Source organism: Artibeus jamaicensis, unplaced genomic scaffold (genome assembly GCF_021234435.1).
Source record: "Artibeus jamaicensis isolate MK-2021 breed Jamaican fruit bat unplaced genomic scaffold, CSHL_Jam_final scaffold_916, whole genome shotgun sequence".
Classification (NCBI taxonomy): Eukaryota; Metazoa; Chordata; class Mammalia; order Chiroptera; family Phyllostomidae; genus Artibeus; species Artibeus jamaicensis.
The window spans coordinates 36,364,432-36,385,781 of record NW_026522059.1 but is presented as its reverse complement, the minus strand read 5'-3'; the positions used below and the strand labels follow the sequence as shown (position 1 = coordinate 36,385,781).

The 21,350-nt window shown below is 40.2% G+C and overlaps 1 protein-coding gene across 4 annotated transcripts in view; it reads right to left on the bottom strand.

Annotated features, from left to right (window-relative positions):
* Positions 1-21,350, bottom strand: part of SLCO5A1 (solute carrier organic anion transporter family member 5A1) — a 120,476-nt gene that overhangs the window by 72,921 nt on the left and 26,205 nt on the right. The gene's annotated exons all lie outside the window — the stretch shown is intronic.

Below are 21,350 nucleotides of genomic sequence, written 5' to 3'. Positions count from 1 at the left end.
AAACCCAGTGTTTGTCCTGTTAAAACTCAGTTACTTGGGGACAAAGCAATAAACACATTTAAGGAATAACAAACTCAGGTGTTACGTGTTTCTCACTTCTAGGGCCACCGTGCATTTTCACCACTGAAGAAATAAGTGGTCTGCCGTTTCCTTTCAACAGCACTTCATTTACCAGAAAGCAAATGGAATACTCAGAATAGCTGCACCTTTCCTTGTCATCTGCACCTGAATAAACCCTGAAGCAACCTGTCCCTTCTGTTACTTATAGCTGCAGACAGTAATGAACACCTGATCTCACTTTTCACAGTTTCAGTAGAGAAAGCACAGTGTTTATGTATTTTACAGAATCATCTGCTTGTAACAATGAGACATTAGGTTCTTGGACTTGAACATTTGTGCTTGGAAATGCAGAGTGGAGAAGGCACAACCTCATATAGCTGGTATTCTTTTGAAAGCATGCTTTTGATAAAATAAAATTAGTCTCGATATATATCTTGTTGACCTCCCTGCTTATAGCCTAATATGGAACTCAAGAATAGAAAGCACTTTTCCAGTCTGAGGTATTTCCAGATGCATATGAAGATAAAATTTAAGTTTACACCTCCGGGTAAACCAGCACTGTACACGACTTAAAACTGTAATGAGGCCAAAATGCAACATAAATCATCTTCCCAAAATAGCTCCTCCCACACGACAGCGACTGTCTTACAAACACAAACCGGGTATTTCTGCCAAACTGTTTACGCCTGGGGCACTGAGAACAGCTTCTCTGAGCTCCAAGCTGTAACGCACATGGGATGTGTGCTGGAAAGACCTGCCAGGACCCAGAGACGGGAAATTCGCATCTTAACTACTTCCTCAGATGCGGGTGGAGCTTCGTAAAGTCAGCTGTGTAATCAGAGGACAATGATCTTCATTGCAAGTCCCACTGAATTATTCTCATTAACAGAAATAAGTATATACAAATATGAAGAAGTATATAACTGTACTGTATGCTACATATAGTATGGTAACTACTATATATAACTATTTGTCTTATATGTATGTTATATACATGTTTTGTGTATGTGTAACTATACTATATATATATGTTTATCTAGATTTATAAATCTATATAAATAAGTTTATATAATATATTGAAAATATATAACAACTCATTGACATGGTCCTATTTAGTAAATAGATCATTCTGGCTACTGAATTCCCCTTATCCACAGATTAACCAATAGCACTCGTTCAGAGTTTATTAGAGGAGAATATTGTAGAAGCAAACACATATATTACTTATTCCCTGGTCAAAAGTTACCAATCCCCTCCCCTCCCCACTGTCCAAAGAAAAAAGTCTAAACTGCTTGACCTGGAGTTCAAGGGTGGGACAAACTGGCCTCCTGCTGCTATTTCAATCTTCAGACGTGCTGCCTGCACGCAGGGCCGCACGCAGATAGACGCTCAGATCAGGCCTGGGCAGAGGCCCCTCCTTCCGGAGCAGTGCCCCGCCCCCGGGGGCCTCTCTGTCCGAGTCCCATCCAACCTTCCAGGCCCAGCCAGGTCCAGCACGGACAACCCTCCTGAGTGGACTCTCTCTTCAGCATCCCTGTAAACTATATAATTTACAGAGATTTTTCACATATACGAAAACCCACACCTTATCATGCCTCCCAATCAGTAAAAGGCTTTAAACATTTGCCTACAGTATACCTCTCAGTAAACATAATGTATATGTAGCGTTACCGTCTCTCACCACTCACATCTAACACATCAGCAAATCCTCTTGGGATCCAATTAGATCCAATACCCATTCCTTCGGCCTACTCTACCCGGGTCCACGCCATCATCGCCGCTCGCCTGGGAAACTGCTGGAGGCCTCCCGACTGGTGTCCCCGCTGCTGCCCTTACTTACACGGTCAGCACAGCAAAGCATTTAACACACCAGCCGAAACGGTCCTCCCACACCAGGAGCCAGGTCACGTCACCCGTTGGCTCACACCTCCTCACAGGAGAGCCTGCACAGCACATCTTTCTGAAGCTAGGCATGTGCCCACGCCAGTTCTTATTCTTTTGAAATAGACTTTAGAGTTTTTCCTAATGATTATAATATATGACATAGATTCATTTGTAGAGAAACTCCCAAGAGCATAAATAATAATTTTTTAAATCACCCAGAATCCCTAACTTCAGGTAAGATACTAACAGTAGTAATAAGTGTTATTTTACTATTCATATACTATATACATTTTAAACAGGAGGAATCATACCATACTTATAGTGCTACAGTACAGCTTTCACATAAATATCTTAAATAGTCTTATGTCAGCAAATATTTTTCTAGAGCATTTGTTCTGGCTAAACGGTGTGCCATCCATCACAGGGCTCACACTTCACCGACAACCGCTGGCTCGAGTGGCCAGCTTTGTGTTTGCAAATGTCTGAGTGGTTGTTCTCCCGCAGTGGGCCTGTCTAGAGCTTTGCTCCTGCACATGCTGCACAGAACCAGACCCCAGCCTGAAGGCGACAACCCCGGCCCCAAACCAAGCTCCACCACGTTCCTCCGTGGAGGTAAGACCCACTCTTTATGAGGGAAGGTCCACAGGACCCTTCAACTGGGTACAGCCAGCTCTTTACCTTCACCTCGAACATCTTGGTGGGTTCAGGAGAGAAACTGCTTCTGGGAAGGCTGGCCCATCACCTATTTCCTTCACTGACCTTTCCCCAGGCCAGTTGACCTTCAGGCTTGCCATTTCCATTTTCTTCTTCTTAAATTACTTTGTATCTTATTCTGTGATCACTTGTGCTTTTTACATTAAAGTACATTAACCTCTATTTTTAATTCCATTTACCTTCACATTTAAACATTCTCCTTAACATATTTTCCATACGGGGGGTTTCATTGTTTAAATGAACTTACAAGTTTTTAAAAATTATTTGTCTGTTACCTACTTCTCATACCTTAAGTAAGTTTGCTTACTTTTTAGCTCTTGCTATATGAGGCTAACTGTTTTTAATAAACTCTCATGATTATGAACTTTAAATCTTGGTTACACTCCTGAATTTTACCATATTTTTTGTGGTTGAGCAGTTTCTCTTTCCTTTCTCAGTTTTCTGACATTTGCTTTTGACAGACTTTGTTTTTCTTAGCCTTCACTTATGTTTTGCTATTTTTGACCAGTTTGGGTCATAGCTCATTAGAAGCTGGGCCCAACCTCATATCACCTCTGGGCCATCTGCCCGCTGCCCCTGTTCTCCTGCTCCCACGGTTAACGATGGCAGCCTGAGGGACTCACACGGAATCCGCCCCGGGTGTCAAGTCTCACTTGCACAAGGCACATCTTATCTGAGCCCTGGGATTGCTCTCACTGTCCAGTAATGAGGGCGTGTGAGTCCCAGATCCAAGGTCTCTGATGCACAGCACTGCCCTGAAGACAAGTCAGGCTCACAGAGCAAGAGAGACAAACCACAGGGCTCTTCATTCGGCTCCCACTGGGCCTGGAGAGCATCCTATGGGCTGACCTTCCCAATCCTGCTGGAGAGAGAAGGCATGACATCCTCCTCCAACACCCACCTGCACCCAGTCCACCCCTTGTCCAGGCTGACACCTCCATTCCTGGCAGAGTCCAAAGACGCAGCTCCTTCCTCACCACAAAAGCCCATCTTGGTTGCGTTGGGGATTATCTCAAATAGGGTCATTCCGTGCAGTCTGCTACAACCCAAGGGAACAGTTCTCTGAACCCTACGGTCTATGTTGAATAACGCAACCTGCCTCTTACTCACAAAAAATGATTCAGGAACTCCTAAGAGTGATCAGCCTGCTGGCCACAGCCTCGGTAGACCTGGGAAAACTAGGGGTCCATTCAAAATCAGCAAAGATCTTAGCATCACATGAAGCTACACAGTCACCTCCTCCTTCCAGATCTCTGCTCAACTATCACTCCCCAGAGAAGCCATCACTCACCACATCTCTACATGTGGCACCCCCCCCCGCCATCTCTCTTTGTCACCCTACCCTGCTGGCACTTTCATTACGGCACACACTGCCATATGACAGGACATTTGTTTATTTGCTTATTTTCTGTGTCTCTCCCCCTGGAATGTCATTTCCATGAGAATAAGGACTATTGTTCTCACTAATGCCATATCCATGCCTAAGCAATCTGTCCATCAGTGCTAATCAATATTGTTGAGTAGAGAAGAGATGAAGACATGGACTTCCAATCTTGAGTACAGGAATGAAAGGTCAAAGTGGATCCATCCTTACAATAGTGCCTCGAAGAGCCAGCCATGGGCACCTGCTCCCCAGAGCCCTGGGGCTGCCTTGTCCTGTGTACCATCTCCATCCTCCTTCCCCGTTAAGTTCTCGGTTTGGCAGAGTGTGTTTCTGTGCTTTATGCGGCAAAGCCTCAACTCCTACCACAGCCCACTCCGGGCCTGACTCTGACCTCTACCTGGCTGTCTATGGGCCACCACCCTCCCCACTGGGTTTCCAGAGATCTCAGAGCCTCTTTGGAACAGGCCTGGATTTGCAGGACCCTCATTTGAACTTGGTCTCTAATTTACCAGACTCTGTTTCCATGTTGCTCCCCACCTCCCACTCTTTCCTGCATTCTGTCCGCCACTTCCTCATGTCCCCGCTGGCTCAGACCCACTTTCTCAGCTGCCCCACATGCCCCTGAGTGCTGCTGGGCACTGATCTCGGCAGGGGTGGAGGGTTACATGCCTAATTTAGGCTCAGTCTCAGGACCTGGGATTGCACCCAGGATGGTCACACGGAGACATTCCACATCCATGTCCAAGGTCCTCAGAGGACTATCAGGCCCAGACAGGCATACAGTGAGGGCAGGTCACCCTCTTAAATATGTCTGGTGTCACAGCTACTGCAGATGACAAGAGGACATGAAAAGCAATCCACACATCACTTGCAGCATCAGGGATGACAACTCACATTCAATTTGCATAATTCCTTGAGAATTAGCCAAAGTACTTGAGAGCATCACATGTAAAGAAATCATTCTTTCCACTCACAAGCACAGACAGATGAGACCTTTGATCCTGGCTATTTTGAGCAGCAACTTTTTTCCTCTTAAGTGATTCAGTTATTTTAACACAGACCTGAAGCCAAAGAGCAGCTGCCTCAGCTATCAGGGGCGAGTCTATCACTTTGCTAAAACACCCAGAGAGCACCTTAGGTCACAGATGAGAAGGGAAGAGGTTTACGTAGATTTAAAGTATTTTTTCCCTCACTACCAGAGTGAGCAACAGTTGGTTTAAATTCACTCTTTTCCTCTAGAAATATTTTCAAAGTAACTTGTACTGTAAAAGGGAACAACCAAGGACATGTATGAGCAGACAGTTGCACCTTATTCATATCTGGGGCATGGGAGAGGGAAGTGTTTAGTGAGCTGTGGCTTTAAGACATCACGTCTGATCACCTGTGAGTGCCTGCTACCTCTGCACTCGTGCCAGCCCTCAGGGAGAACCCCGAGGACAGCTAACAGGAAAGCATTAAAAAACTGTGAAATTTTTTTAAATTATATTTTGGGGCAATATTATGTTTTACTAAAAGTTAAGTATGGATTCCCAGTGCAAAAATAATCAAAATATTAATGAATCCAGGAGAAACTAACTTTACTAGTTATCAAAGAAATAGAAGCTACAAACAATGAGATACAACTCTAAAGAAAAATAGCACAAGGCTTATTCATTTGGCACCAGCTTTGGGACAGCAATTTACAATATATATCATGAGGACATTTATCCCTGTTTACATATATAGAAAAACAGAAACAATGTTAATAATAGAGATTAACTACATTTTGAGGCATAATGCAAATATTAATTTTAATGTTCAAGAAGAGTTTTTATACTAAGAGGAAAAACTTTTAAAATTTAAGTAAAAATAATACAAAAGTCTATTGATGTTGTGGTCATAATTATGTCAAAAAACACGTACTTAAAAAAAAGACTGTCTAACTGAAATAGAGAACAGGGGGACAGTGACCAGAGGGGAGAGGAGAGGGAATTTCAGGGGAAAAAGGGGAAGTATGTACAGGAACAAGTATAAAGGACACATGGACAAGAACTAAGGGGGTGGAAATGGGAGGGAGGTGGGGAGCACTGGGGGGGTGGGCTGGGATGGGAGTAAAAAACAAAACTGTACTCGAACAATAAATAAATTTAAAAAATAAAATAAAATAACAATGAAAAAAATTAAAAAACAATAAAAATAAAAAATAAAATAAAATATACGCATTTTATACCTTGTGGGATATTTCTAAGAACAAAGGAATTGCAAAGAAATCTTTTTACTTAGAATATTTGTAAAAATATTCAGCGGCCATTATCCATAAATGTTGAATAACATTTCATCAAATAGCAATGCAACTTACAACAAATTATTGTAAATAAGTTTTATTAAAATGCAGCCGTAGTTATTTGTTTAAAAAAAAAGACTGTCTACAAAAAAGCCATTAAAACTAATACATGAGTTTAGCAAGGTTGCAAGATACAAGTTCAATACTTTAAAAATTCATTATCTTTCTATGTGCTAGGAGCAATATCATTTATATACCAATATCAAAAATATAAAATACTTTGAGATAAATCTGACAAAATAGGTATGACACCTTTACACTGAAAATTATAAAACATTGCTGAAAGAAATTAAAAATCTAAATAAGTGGTGAGACGTGACTCATTTATTGGTCAAAGACCCAATATTGTTAAGATATTAATTCTCCCAAAATCAATCTAGAAAGTCAATGCAATTCCAATTAAAATTCCAGTGGGCTCTTTGTAGAAATTGACAAAGTGATCCTAAAGTCCACATGGAAATGCAAAGCTCACAGAATGGCCAAAACGATTTTGAAGATCAAGAACAGAAGTTGGACAATGGAGAGTACCTGATTTTAAAGCTTATTATAAAGATACTAAAATCAAGACAATAGAGTATTTGCTTGAAGATAGACAAACAGATCAATGGAATAGAAAAGAAGTCCAGAAACAGACCTGCACTCTCTACGGATAACTGACTTTTGAGAAAGGTGTAAAGGTAATTCAATGGGAAAAAGACAGTCTTTTCAACAAGTGGTGCATTAAATAGTCACATACATATATTAATTCAATGAATCAAAGACATAAATGTAAATCCTAAAGCTATAAAACTTCTGGGAGAAAACAATTTTTGAAAAATATTTTTCAGCAGACAATTTACCAAAGAAAATATATGGGTGGCAAATAAGCACATGAAAGGTGTTTGGCGTCGCCAGTCATTCGGAAGTACAAATTACAACCACAATGAGCTACCACCAAACTCCTATTCAAAGGGTTACAATTTCAAAGACAAACTATTCCAAGTCTTGGCGAGAATGTGTGGCAACTAGAACTTTCATAAACTGCTTATGTGGAATGTAAAATGCTCCAACTACTTTGGAAAACAGTTGGCAATGTCTTAAGGAGTTAAAATGCAACTGTCATATGAGTTGACCATTATATTTCTGGGTATTTTTACAAGAGAAATGGAAGCCTATGTCCACCCACGGAGTTACATACAAATATTCATAGCAGCTTTATTGTAGTCACCCAGAAGTAGAAACAACCTACATGCTCATTACAAGGTAAATGGGTAAACAAATTGGATAAACAAATGGATAAACAGTATATTCATACAGTGGAATACTATTTAGCGATAAAAAGGAATGAACTACTGATACATGCTAAAACATGGATAAACCTCCAGTTATGTGAGTGAAAGAAAGCAGATGCAAAAAAGTACATGCTGTATGAGTCAATTGTGAAATTCTAAAAAGTGCTAACTAATCTAGAGTAATAAATAATAAAAACACTCGGTGCTGACCTGGGGGTGGGAGGGGCCAGCAGAAGGAAGGGGTGACAAAGATGCTTGAGGAAGATTTGGTGACACTGGATACGAGCAGTCGATTATGGCGAAGGTTTCATGTGTGTATATATGTCAAACTTTATCAAATCATATACTTTAACTCTATGTGGTTCATTTTATGTCAATTTCATCTCAAGACTGACAAATGTCTAAAAGTGGTTCCACAAGCCTATGAATTTACCACAAGTCATTGAATTACACACTTTAAGTGGGTATATTTTATGATACATTAAGTTATGTCTCAAGTCATTCGAAAAAAATGTAAAAGACCAGAAGGAAACAACCTACATATCAAAAGTTGTTTGCTTAAGTAGTGAAATTACAATGGGTTGGGGTTTTTTTAGTGTTTTCTTTATAGCGTTCCACAGCTTCAGCTTTTTCTAATTGAATACAAATTTAACGAGGAAAAATGTTTAATGTATCTCCTGGAATTAGCACACTTATCTCTTTTAACTAATAATACTCTAGCCATCAAATGTATCATCTTTGTGTAAACTTAAGAAAAGTCTGTATTGTTTTAAACTTGAAAAAGCCTTTACAGGTTAAAGGACTTGTTTTACTTGTTCTCACATCTATAGTACCTCCCACAGGGGCACCTAACACAGAGTGAGCACCCAGTAGCTCTGGGTGAATGAGGGTACAGTATTTGTAAAGTCGTCTTTCCATTTTTCTTAAGACTGACCTGCCCGATACATCATGATAAAGTCTCTCTGGCTAAGTTATTATAACAAAATAGGGGTCAGCAAACTACTAGCCAAATCAGTCAATAAAGTTTTATTGGAACACAGCCACATGTGCTCACTTCCATTTTGGGTGTGACTACTTTCACACCACTGCAGCACAACTGAGTAGCACCACAAAGACTGGATGGCCTTCAATCTAAAATATTTACTATCCGGCCTTTTATAGGAAAAGTTTGCCAACCCATGCAATAAATTCATTTATGTTCATTTACTCTGTAGAAGTATCAGATAAATGTTTACCTCTAAGGTAATTATAATTATCTAAGCTATGAATGTACGAGCTCTGTCCAGAAAGTATCCAGCCATGCACTATGAAAAAGAGAGGCATTTACTGAAGAAGATTCAAGATACAAGAAAGATTGTACATAGGACAATGATGCCTCAGTCTCCTTCATAGGCACCCTGGGACCTCACACAGTTCTCCCAATTGCCATCAGCTGCTCCGTTGTATTTTCCTCAATGTCCGAAATCTCATTCCCTGTCAAAGGTGATTTTAGTCTTGGAAAAAGCCAGAAGTTGCAGGGCACCAAATCTGGACTGTAGGGGGCGCTGAGTCACCTGGGTGATTTGATGTTTCACCAAAAAACTCTGCAGAAGATGTGATGCATGAGTGGGTGTGATGTCATGATCCATCATGACAGCCTCAGCTGCCAATCCCCAGTTGCCCATTGCTGCAGCCTTCTGAATCATCCAAATAGTTTTCGTGGAGGAATATTCAAGCTTAATGCAAAATTTGATGCAGACTTGTTCTACTCACTCAGTTATTTTGAAAGCAGCAACCACACATTACACACGCTCATTAAACGCACCTACCACCCCTACTGACTAGTACAGTGAAGTCGTCATTGTTCATGCATGTGCATTCCAGTCCACTCTCCTTGGCCAGGTCACATTGATGTCGCCCAAACCATTCTTGTTATATTAACAATGGCTGGACTTTTTCTGGACAGACCCAGTATATACAGAGGTGTGGGTAAGTCTTAGTTTAAATGCATATCTGGAAAAGTCACTCCTCTACAGGTGTTTTATTATGAACAAGTTATCTATGGAGATTAAAAATGATCAATATATAAGTAAAGAATACGTGTATAAAAAGGAATTTATTTATAAGTCCATTTTTCCAGTGTTGGCAATTTCTCAAAGATTCAATTTATAAGAGTGAAAACCCTAAGTAACATTTTGGTTGAACTATAATTCACTGTGAAGGAAAATGATATCACAGCTATTGTGTATCAGTGATATCTCAGAAACTACCATAGGCACTTTACATCTTTTGTGCCGTTTAACACTAACAGCTTTAGAGAGAGAGAAAAAAAAAAAATATATATATATATATATATATATATATATCCCTTCCCAATTTACAGATGAGAGAGCTGAGCCCTGAGAAGTCAGGAGATTAGCAATTACCATTAAACTGTAGAGCCAAAATTAGAACTTGGCTCTATCTGAAACTGAAGCCTTTCCATTTATGGACACATGTCTCTAAAATACAAAAAAGTAAGAAAAGTTTAATTAGAAGTATGTAGGTCTCAGGGGATACATGGTCATGGAAAAAATACACTAGAAAATAAACTATTAAAAATCAAAAGAAAAAAGAAGTAAGTAGGTCTCTCTACCACTGAAGAAATTAGTCCCATAAGAGCTGAAAATCTCAAAATATTTCTGCCACCATCAGTAGCAGTAGTCCTAAAAGCATTCTAAATGAAAAAGAAGCTCATTCTTTAGATTTCCATCTCCAGCTTCATCACTAATTGGCTGCCATAGTATGGCAGAGAAATGCACATTAACTGAAAAATACATTCCAAATATGTTACATGATATTTACTTCAATAATTACTGTGAAGACTCAGAAGAGTGTACCAGCTGTTAAGAGCAGATTAAATTGATCTCCTGGGAAGGGCAAGTCATGCCAGGAGACACCTTCCAGGCAAACAAGCGTAGGTATGACACACTCCAATTTGCTTTCCAGGCATTTGAAAAAGCATGATTCCCGTAAGGAAAGATCCAAGTGTGGGGCAACACTTAGGCACAAGTGGAAGAGTGTCTCGTGCAAATGTCTGCACACACACTGGCATCATCATGGCCTCCCACTGACTTTGACAGACAGTCAAGTGGTATCAACTTTTTAGAACACCTTTAATAGTACCCCCTTTCCCCATCAATCCACTGGCATCCACAGCCGGGCTCCTTACACGAGGGCTCCCTGTAAAGCTATTTCTTGTATTCAGAAAAGTGTAAGTGGTCCAAGTCTACAGCCACTGACAGGAGAACTATTGCTAAAAAATAATACTGAGCATTTATTACGTATAAAAAACGTACTGTGCTGAATACCTTTATACATTTTTTTCTCACTTAATCTTCACAACAGCCTTACGCTGTAGGTACTATCATTATCCTAATTTAAGGCATTTGTCTTTGTAACCACCACATTGATGAAACTAGAGAATCAGTTCATCTCATTTAAACAATAGATGATCCCTGACTCTTTGTTACATAACAATACAAAGGTCATTTATAGATGCAAGCAGTTTTATTACACTAATATGCCGAAACATTCCATGTTTCTTCTTCTGTCAAACCACGCTTTCACTATTTTCAAATTCTCATTTGGAAAGCTGGGCTACAGTTGACTTTTATGAGGAGAAAACATGGCAAATGACCAATCTAATATCTGGTATTTTATTTTAAATAAAAAGTAATGCTCAACATCTTAGGGGCAATTAGGATTCTACACAATATTTGAGTGGTGCCTAAGAACGCTGGCTTCAGCGTCAGATATCTGTGACTGTCAGGGGCCAGCTCCGTGATCTGAGACAAGACACTCAATCCTGCTAGACAGGCGTCCTCATCTATAAACAGAGAACCATAATTTATCTACTTACAAGAGTTATTGAGGGAATAAATGAGATAATGCACATAAAACCCTTAACACTAAGTGCTTAGTCAATGTCAGCTATAACAATTATCATTACTGCTATTATTATATCTAACTTGATACTTAAAATTATGATTCTGAGACAATACAAGACTTTAAAGTATCTTCAGAGCCACCAAAGAATGGTGATGTTACATTCAGTATTATTTTAGTGTTCAATGTATTTATTGAAGTTTTCAGATATGGAATTCACATAGATGGCTATCAGATAATCAGAATTTTTAGTTACCCAAAGCACTATATTCTCTAATGATTCATCAATCAGTAGTTACTTGTCAAAATTACACTGCATGAAATACCTGATGTTAAGCATTATGAGTGATATATATTAAAAAACGTAATGAACAAACAAAATAGAAACAAACTCAAATTACAAAGAACAAACTGATGGATCCCACATGGAAGGGGGTTGGGGGACTGGGTGAAAGAAGGCATGGGGTTAAGAAGTACAGACTGATAGTTGTAAATAGTCATGGGGATGTAAAGTACAGCATAGGGAATGCAGTCAGTGTTATTGTAATAATTACATGTTGTGTCGAGTGGGTACAAGACATACGGGGGTCACTTCGTACATAAATGTCTAACCACTGTGCTGTGCACCTGAAACTAATATATTGTATGTCAACTGTAAGTGAAATTTTTTTTATTTTAAATGTTATTTGTGATAAGAAGAGCCATTTCCCTTCCTATAAAAAGTTTGTAGGGAGGGGAGAGGGGAGGGAATTTCAGGGGAAAAGGGGAAGAAGGGTTTACAGGAACAAGTATAAAGGACACATGGACAAAAACTAAGGGGGGTGGAGATGGGAGGGAGGTGGGGAGCACTGGGGGGTGGGCTGGGATGGGAGTAAAAGACAGAAAACTGTGCTTGAACAACAATTAAAATAAATAAAAAAATTTTTAACTTTGTAGGGAATTCTTTCTTGAGAAACAAAAGACACAAGACAATTACCAAAATAAGACATTCTATGATAAGGGCTAAATAGTGATTCCAAAAAAATTTGAGAAGACGTAAAGAGAGAAATGGAAAAAAAAAACACACTTTAAGTGCTTTCCCTGTGCTTTTTAAACACGATGCTAAATCCTCCCCCCCAAATATTTGAATAATAAGTTTAATGAATTCCCACTTTACTGGATTCTGACCTTTGAATGTTAAGGAAAAATATATACCTAAGTCTCAATCGTTGTATATAGCAAATTCAAGACCAAGTCCATCTGATTCCAGAGTCTAAACATCTACACTAGATCACGTGGCCTTCCAGGTGATTTAAATGAAATCCACAAATGAAATCTCACATCACACAACAAATATCAAAATCAAACCAAAAGAAAAAACAAACCATCATTAGTGTTCTCCAGCAGAAAGATGTTAATTTATACAACAGCCAAATAACGCGTAAGACATCTCAACACTAAGCCTTAATCTTTAGAAAGAAAATTCTGAATTGTCACAGGGGCTACTATAATTTTAAGAGCAAAGTTATTAAAGATATTTTCATAAATTTACACTATAAAATTTTCAAACTTACACACTTTAACAAGTTCTAAAGGACATTTCTAGAGTAATTTCATCACTTATAGAGCATTAATTCTGAGACCTGACTCGAGATAATAAAGCTATTATATAATATTAAATAGTTCAAAATGGGAAATTAATATACTTCTAAAAATACCAAACTAGTATATAAAAATGTCAACTGTGATCAGAAAAAAATGGCTTTGAGTTTGGCCTAATTCTCTCATACTCTTTTTAAGAGTTCTGCGTGCCTAAGCTGAGTCACCCGGATGACTTGATGTTTTGCCAAAAAACTCTGCACAACTTGTTATGAACGAGTGTGTGTGTCGTCACAATGAAGCTGCCAGTCACCAGGTGCCCATAGCTGTTGCCTTCTGAGTTAATCTGAATAGTTTCCACAGAAGAATGTGCAAGCTTGACTCAAATGTTGATGCAGATTTGTTTCTCTACTCACTCAATCATTTTAAATGCAACGGCCACACAGTACACAGGCTCACTCAGTGGCACCCATTTCCCCCACTGACTAGTACAGTGAAGGCATATTTGTTCATGCATGCGCATTCCGGTCCACTCTCCTTGGCTGCCAGATTACATCAATGTCACACAAACCACTCTCATTATATTAACAATGGCTGAACTTTTTACAGACAGACCTCATGTAATATATATAAGTACATATACTTACTTTTTAATATAAGTAAGTATACTTACTTTTTATATATAAGTGTATAGATACATACTATTGGTTCTGTTTTTCTGGAGAGCGTATGACTAATGCTGATTTGCTTCAAATATCTGACTTCTTTATGCCACATGATGATCACGACTGAGCTGTAGCTACCACTGAACTGAAAGAAGCCATCAGCCTTGCAGACAGCCCTAAACGTCAGCATCTGCGTTTGCTTCTGTGCTGTTGCAATTAATCAAGGTTGTCTGCGTGAGATAATACCATGAACTTGGGTCCACAATCCCTGAGTCCAAACTCGAGGTTAAATGTATCATGTAATTAAGAATTTTTCCCATTTTACAAAAATGGAAAGGGTGAATAATGGCGTGTACTATGTAACTCCCCCAGCAGAATGTGGAATGGCGCTCCAAACTCAAGTATGCTATTGTTTCTGCAACAAAAATGAATGAACGTTCATGCTAAGTATGATTTAAAAAACAGCCCCTATCAAATCAGACCTAATTTTTCCATAAAATGAGTTGCAAAACTAACTATTGGATTTCAAAGTTATTGATAGAATATAAAATTAATAGGAGAGGAGTAGTAGCAGTAGATAATGTTTGCAATCATTATTACAAGAGCTGGAATCTGAGAACAGATGTTAGGTACCAGATGGGTGGTGGACACACAATACAATATACAGATGATGTACTATATAGAACTGTACACCTGAAACCTATATAAGCTTATTAAACAATGTTACCACAATAAACTCAATTAAAAAGTATAAAAATGAAATAAAAATTAAAACACCCTTCTAACTCTCAGATTAAGCCCAAATTGTTATTAGCCCTTTATTTGACCGGCCTCCTCTTTTTGAACATTACTTCTCTCTCTCTGATTATAGGATTTAATATGATTAAAGGTCTACATGGTAAGTCAAGAGGCAGATTTAAAAACAAAATCACATAATTTCATGATTTCAGGAGATTTAGAAAGGCACAGGATCGAGCCTTAGGTTATTCACCAGTTCTGCTCGTTTGACCAAAATTGTAAGTTGACAATCATCCCTTTAAAACAGCGTTTCTTCTTTTCCTGAATTTCTGTATGCTTATCCCATAATTATGAAATTTATGCTTATTCTAATTACTGCTGTGAGAAAAAGGCTTGATTGAAAAAATAAAAGGCTGTGAAAGGGCTCCAAGTGCTCAGGTTGAATTGGACAGTGATTCTCCGAGTCCGACACAGGCAGGCAGACCCTGAGCAAAGCGCATTACCAGTCCTCTGCCGTGGTCACCACAGGCAGCTTAAGCGATCCAGTCTCCTCACTCCACCTTTAGCCTAGTAATTTGGATTAGTTCTCATCCAGCACTGCTGCCTCAGCTTGCAAATTGCCAGCCCACATTGTATCTCCTGAGATTTTTTTTATAAATGAGATATTCCAAGAGTCGCAAGTATTACATGAGACCAGAGTGATGGTAATAATAATAATCCCTTATACCTTCCAGTAAACAATTCACTCTAACAACCCTGGTATAAACAGATCACACATGTAATTATCATTTTTAATTTAATATTCATTTAGTTCAAACAATGAATCAGATATTGTAACAATATGATGTATGATCATTTTATTCTTTAAATAAGATGCTTCCCTACTGTGCATTTTAATTACAGAAAAAGGGCAGTGTGCCAACTGAAACCATAGTCTTAGTACAACTGAAAATTATCTTCTCCTGAATATGCAAGTCTTTGCTGTAGCAACTGTCCTAGGCTGGGGTCCCCCAGAAGCAGACCCTAAGAGCTCTTCCAAAAAGCAAACTGAGGTGACCTCTGAAATGGTTTGCTGTTCACTTGAACCAGAAAATCCCACAAACTCATGCAAATCAAGAGGTTCAAATGTTCATGCTCACTTTAAGAACACTTGTGAAACTGCCCAGGCCACCAAGGGTATGCATGATCAGAAAAGCCACCAAGAATCGAAGAGTGTCACTTTACAGAAGCGATGTGTGCCATTCTGTCGTTACGTTGGTGGACTTGATAGGTGTGCCCTGGACACAGGGTTGGCAGCCCACGGAGAGCTGATTTCTTACTGCACGTGCTTAAAAATGCAGAGCATAATGCTGAACTTTAGGGTTTAGATATAGCTACTCCAGTCACCGAGCACACCCAGGGGAACAGCGCTCCCAGGGTGCAGCGCGGAACTTACAGAGCTCACAGGCGGATTCGTGCACACACGGGCTCTCACTGAGAGGGATGCCACTCTGAGAGAGACGATGCTGCTGAAAAGGCAAAGAGCGTTCCTAAACCAGAGGAGGAGGCTGCACAGAAGAAAACTAAATTGCAGAAGAAACTGAAGAAACAAAAACTTGTGGCCTGGGAGTAAATGCAGCATGAAATCAATGCTAATAAAAGTAAAAAATATGTTTATAAAAAAGCAGACCCCAAGACAAGTATTTGAGTGTAAGTAGTTTAGTATGACTGTAGAACACATTCATACTGAATATAGGGATACCGAACAGTGTGAATCCATCTAAATACTATGCCTCCGAATTTTCCTCAAACATATACATTTATCTGTATATATATAATAATCTATTTCAGTTTTCTCAGTGTACATCTCCATCACCCAAGAAACATGTTTTGTTTTCAAGTGTAGAAACTGGCCTGGGACCCCACACTCCTTGTTCTTCTTGGCCAAAGAGCTCGAGCCACCATACAGCGCAGTCATCCTCAGCCAGCAACTGGAGTGAACGTGTCTACACAGTTGTCAGCTTCTCTTTTGTCCATTTACTGTGCGTTTTGTGAAAAGTTTTGACCTGTACTCTCCAAAACAGTACACAACAAGTAATAGTGCTGGATGTGTGACCAAAAACAGAACAAGCAAACAAAAACCCTAGGAGGAGAACCAACATGGATGTTCAAAGGTCAAGGACACTCAGGGTGAAGGTCAGCAGGCAGCCGGATTGGTAAAGAAAGCCCTTTAATATTCTGAGGTGCCATAAACATAACTACAACTCAGGAAGTTCCCTCAGCAACTGAGAAAGTGGGAACTGGAAAGAAGGAAGGCCAGACACAGGCATGACAGGGCAGCTGAAGAGAACGAAGAGCTGTTGCCGAGGCTGCCATTACACTACAGTGCGTTCCCTTCAAATGTACTAACATCATTAATGGAAGGGAAGTGGGAAGGAAGGGAGGCGGGGGAAGGAAGGAAGGAGGGAGGAAGGGAGGGAGGGAGGGAGGGAGGGAGGGGAGCAGAAGACTGGGATTTCCCTGTTCTGGGCCACCAAATGGTCCAGAGCTGAGGCTTCCTAAACCCGCCCCTCAGTCCCCAAGCCCGAAGGCTCTCTGATCTCATCCACTTGCTCTCTCTTCATTACTGGCTGGCTCCCATCACCACTCACCACCTGGGAAGGGCCAGCCTTGGGCGTCCTGAGGTGAGGTTTCAAGGAAGCAGGAGCTGGAGGCGTGGGTATGCATATAGCTAGTCAGCATTATCGCTCTGCAGGTTGGGAGAAATAGAAGCGTGAAAGCTCTGCAAATCAGGATGCCAGCAATCATGATAAAATGAGTAGGCACTACAAATCCAACATGTGGATTTACTGAGTCAGGAGATGTTTTAGCTCAAGCTGCCATGCAAAACACCATAGGCTGGCTGGCTTAAAGATCCAGAATGTATTTTTTTCCATGGTTCTATACTAGAAGTCCGAGATCAAAGCACCAACAGGACTGGTTTCTACTGAGGCCCCTCTTCCTGGCTTCAGATGACCAGTTCCTCACTGTGTCTTCAGATGGCCTTTCCTCTCTGCACACGTGGGGAAAGAAAGCTCTGGTGTCACTTCTCATCCTTATAAGGACACAAGTCCTACTGAATTAGAGTTCTACCCTTTTGACCTCAGTTAACCTTAATTATCTGTTTAAAGGCCCTAACTCCAGTACAGTCACATCGGGACTGGGGCTTCATTGTTCATATTGGAGGGACACAATTCAGTCCATAAAGAAAGTGAGAGCTTCTTTTAAAGAAAGCACTTGGTCGTTAAGTACAGCCATTAAAAATTGTTTGGTCTGTTTAAGGAGAAGAAAAATATAAATTCACGGCAAACATTCAATACATTGAACATACATGAGAAGCAGTGCTGCTCTGTGGCTTTTCCATGTGATGTGCACTCAGCACTCACCATGTGCCCGGCACCGCGTCAGGCACTGGGACCGGGGCGACGACTGAGAAACAGCACCTTCCACCCAGGAGGCTCCTGGTCTTGTGTGGTAGCATCTGGGTCACAAGCTCCCTGTCACTGATTTTACTGGCTGGAGTTTATTTCATTTTTTAAATCCTACATACTCAACAATTTAATGACCTTTTTTAATCAGTAAATCGCAGAAGGCTTGCTTTGCGAGCAAGTCAAGCAAATATTGATCTGACCATTAAAAGAAGCTCGGACCATCAGGATAAACATTATAAATAGCAAAGTCAAAAATAAAATATCTAAATGGAAATCTCCTTTCTTTTTTAAAAAAGGCAGGCTTTTATTCAAGCATCTATTTTTTTATTAAATATTAAGAATATATAGAGTCATCAATTAACATCTTTTATACCACTCATCTTCTGCTGGACGGTAGACATTAAAAATGCAAGCACCCTCAGAAACACTACAATTTAGTTAGTAAGAGGAGATAAACATATGAAACGTTAAAAGACACGGAGATTAATATTATTTCAATACAAAAAAATTGCAAGCCGGTGTGTGATTAACTGCCAATGAACAGAAAAGTGCCACTGCAATTTACAAAGGTCAAAATATGAACACTTTGGTCAATGATATATTTAAGCAAGATCTTCAAGGACGAGTAAAATTTGGACATAAAGGGAACAGGAGGGCAAAGATACTCATGTACAGAGATATGATAGGAAGAAGACCCTCAGTAAGGTAAAAATGGAGTATTGGGGAGAGCAGGGAAAGAGCAAATGTAGAGAATCTTCCACATCAAGCTAAGAAACTGGATTGTTCCCCCAGTAATGATGAACTGAAGAGCACCTCAAAGTATCTGAGCTATTTATAAAGAACTCAAGTTCACTGCAAATTTGATATCAAAAAGAAATAAAAACCACTGAGAATCCTGCTACCCGGAGATGACTTCATTAACACTTCATCCCTCAGTCTTTTTTTGAATGTCAATAACAACAACATGAAGGGAAGGGAGGAGGCAGAGAAGGAAAAAATGGCCAAGATGTGACTACCTAGTATATTTCAAGTGCTAAACTCTTGACATGCATTAATAAAGTTACTCTTTCTAACAACCCTATGAGATAGGTACAATTATTTTCCCTTTCTGCAGATAGAAAAACTAGAGCCCAAACAGCTTAAGAAACCTGCTCGAAGTAACACAGTGTTGGGTTCTAAGCCCAGGCAACTCAGCCTGACCGGGGATCTTAGTCACCATGTGATATATTGCCTCTTTCACTACATGCTTAGATAATGTCTATCTATCAATATGAATACTTATACCCATTCAATTCACTTTTTAACCAAGTCTTTAAAGTCTGCTGCTCACAGGGACAGCAGAATTCCTTAGTAAAAGCCCAGTAAGGTGGGGGTGGAAAAAGGGTAGGCTTCCGACTGGCATCCTTTCAATAAAATAATTATTTTCCCAGCAGCTAGTTGTTCCTTCAGTCTCTTCAGATTTCCCTACTTCTCTGAACCCAATCGTCAGGATAGGCTACATTATGCTGCTATAACGAGCAACCCAAAACATTTTAGGGATTAAACAAGAAGGTTTAATCCTTGCTCACAATTAATAACCTATGAAGACCTGGGAGACCTGCTCCATGACTTCTGATTCCAGAACCCAAGTTGATGGCATCAGACTGTTGTCCCACAACAGAGGAAATGAAGACTCTGTAGGGTCTTTTCCTGGCACTAATGTGCTCTGGCCTGGAAGTAGCATCTGTTACTACACATGACTCTTTGGTCGCAGAACTTGTCACATGGCCCCATCCAACCACAAGGGGGCCAGCAGTATCCTCTGTCAAGGGCACAGAATGGGGGAGAACCCACATCTTCAAGCACCTCTGGCTTCACAGGGCTCACCCTGAGTCTGAGAGCCCTCAGTTCCAAGCCACGCTTTGACAAAGATCCTATTGCTAACACCCATTTAAGGCAAATATAGATGAAATTAGCTGAGCTGTAAAGGTATACTTATGACACCAGCTTAAACTAAGAGAGCTGTAAAATCCTCAAGGACAATGAGCCCAGAGAGCACCGGTCCAATATGACCCAAGTGAATAACAGACCAAAATCCGAGTTTTATTTTGGTTGACCTTCCCTCATCAGTTCCTCAGAAAGCACACAAGAAAAGTGATGTCTGTTGTGGTTTACTATTTACATTAAAATTGATTATGATTTCATTAAAATTAAAAGCTGTGTTAAAACATTCTTCAGCAAAGTACATTACCAGAGCTGTTAGTCTTTCTATGTTTCTCATTTTCTTTCCCAACATTTTATCATTTAGAGTTTTACATTCTCTGGCAGATTTTATTTTAATTACTAGCCTGGTAACTGTATCCATTTGCAAGCAAAAAAGGAATCTAAATAGTAGTGTTTGATTAATATACCTACATGTGTCGCCGAGTGTTCTTCCTTTGCCTCAGCTGACACAAACTCAGCAGTCAAAAACAAAAAAAACAAATGATACAATCAGTAGCCATACACACTCCAAGTGACTCCACTAGAAAGAGACACTGCAATCCCCTCATTTCATGAGACCCACAGAGTTCAGGCGGCCAGGCCAGGTCCCCCATTAACAATGTGTTACAGAGAATGGCAAAGTCTCCCATCTAGTTCTCCACCTCTAAACTCAGTGTTCTTTCCACCACACCACGCCACCTCAAGCTTCATTATTTCGCATAAGTCATTTAATTTCTCTGGTCCTCAGTTTCCTTGACTGGAAAATGAGGGAGGAAAACACACAGTCAAGATTTCCCAAAAGGGTTTCAAAGAACCCCAGTCTCTGAGATACCTTTGGGGTTAAACGTTTATGGCAGTCTTAAGTTTGAGAAAGACTAAATGCCTTAGTCCTCTCCTGGAAATGTGTAATGGCTCTCGGCAGGGTAAAGGCTTTAAGAAATTCTGCAATTAAAAAAAACCATTTAATGTTGTTGAGATCAGTGTTTCCTGAACATATGTAGTGAACAGGAACGTTTCATGTGTGACTCGTCAGTGACCATCTCAGCTCCTGCCAAACTGAGACTTACAAGCTCCACACCGTGCCCTTCCCCCTTCCTCATCTTCTGTTCCCATCACACCCCTCCCGCCCTCTTCGGACCAGCCCAGGGCTGCCACTCCCTCAAGGTGGACTCCTCCTGCCTCAGCCACAAGACCTTCTCCCTCTTGGGAGTCTGACGGCATCCAGTGACAGGAACTTCACTGTCATCATCTGATGGGCGTATATGTCATCTCATCACTTCTAGTTTCAGTGAGAGAAGAGCGGGTTCACACATCTCTGCTCTCTCCTTCCCCTGTTCTCTACCACACCTGCCGTCTCACATTATGGGCTTGCTCCTTGGTTTCTGTGGTACCCAGAGCTCTAGCTACAAGACCATC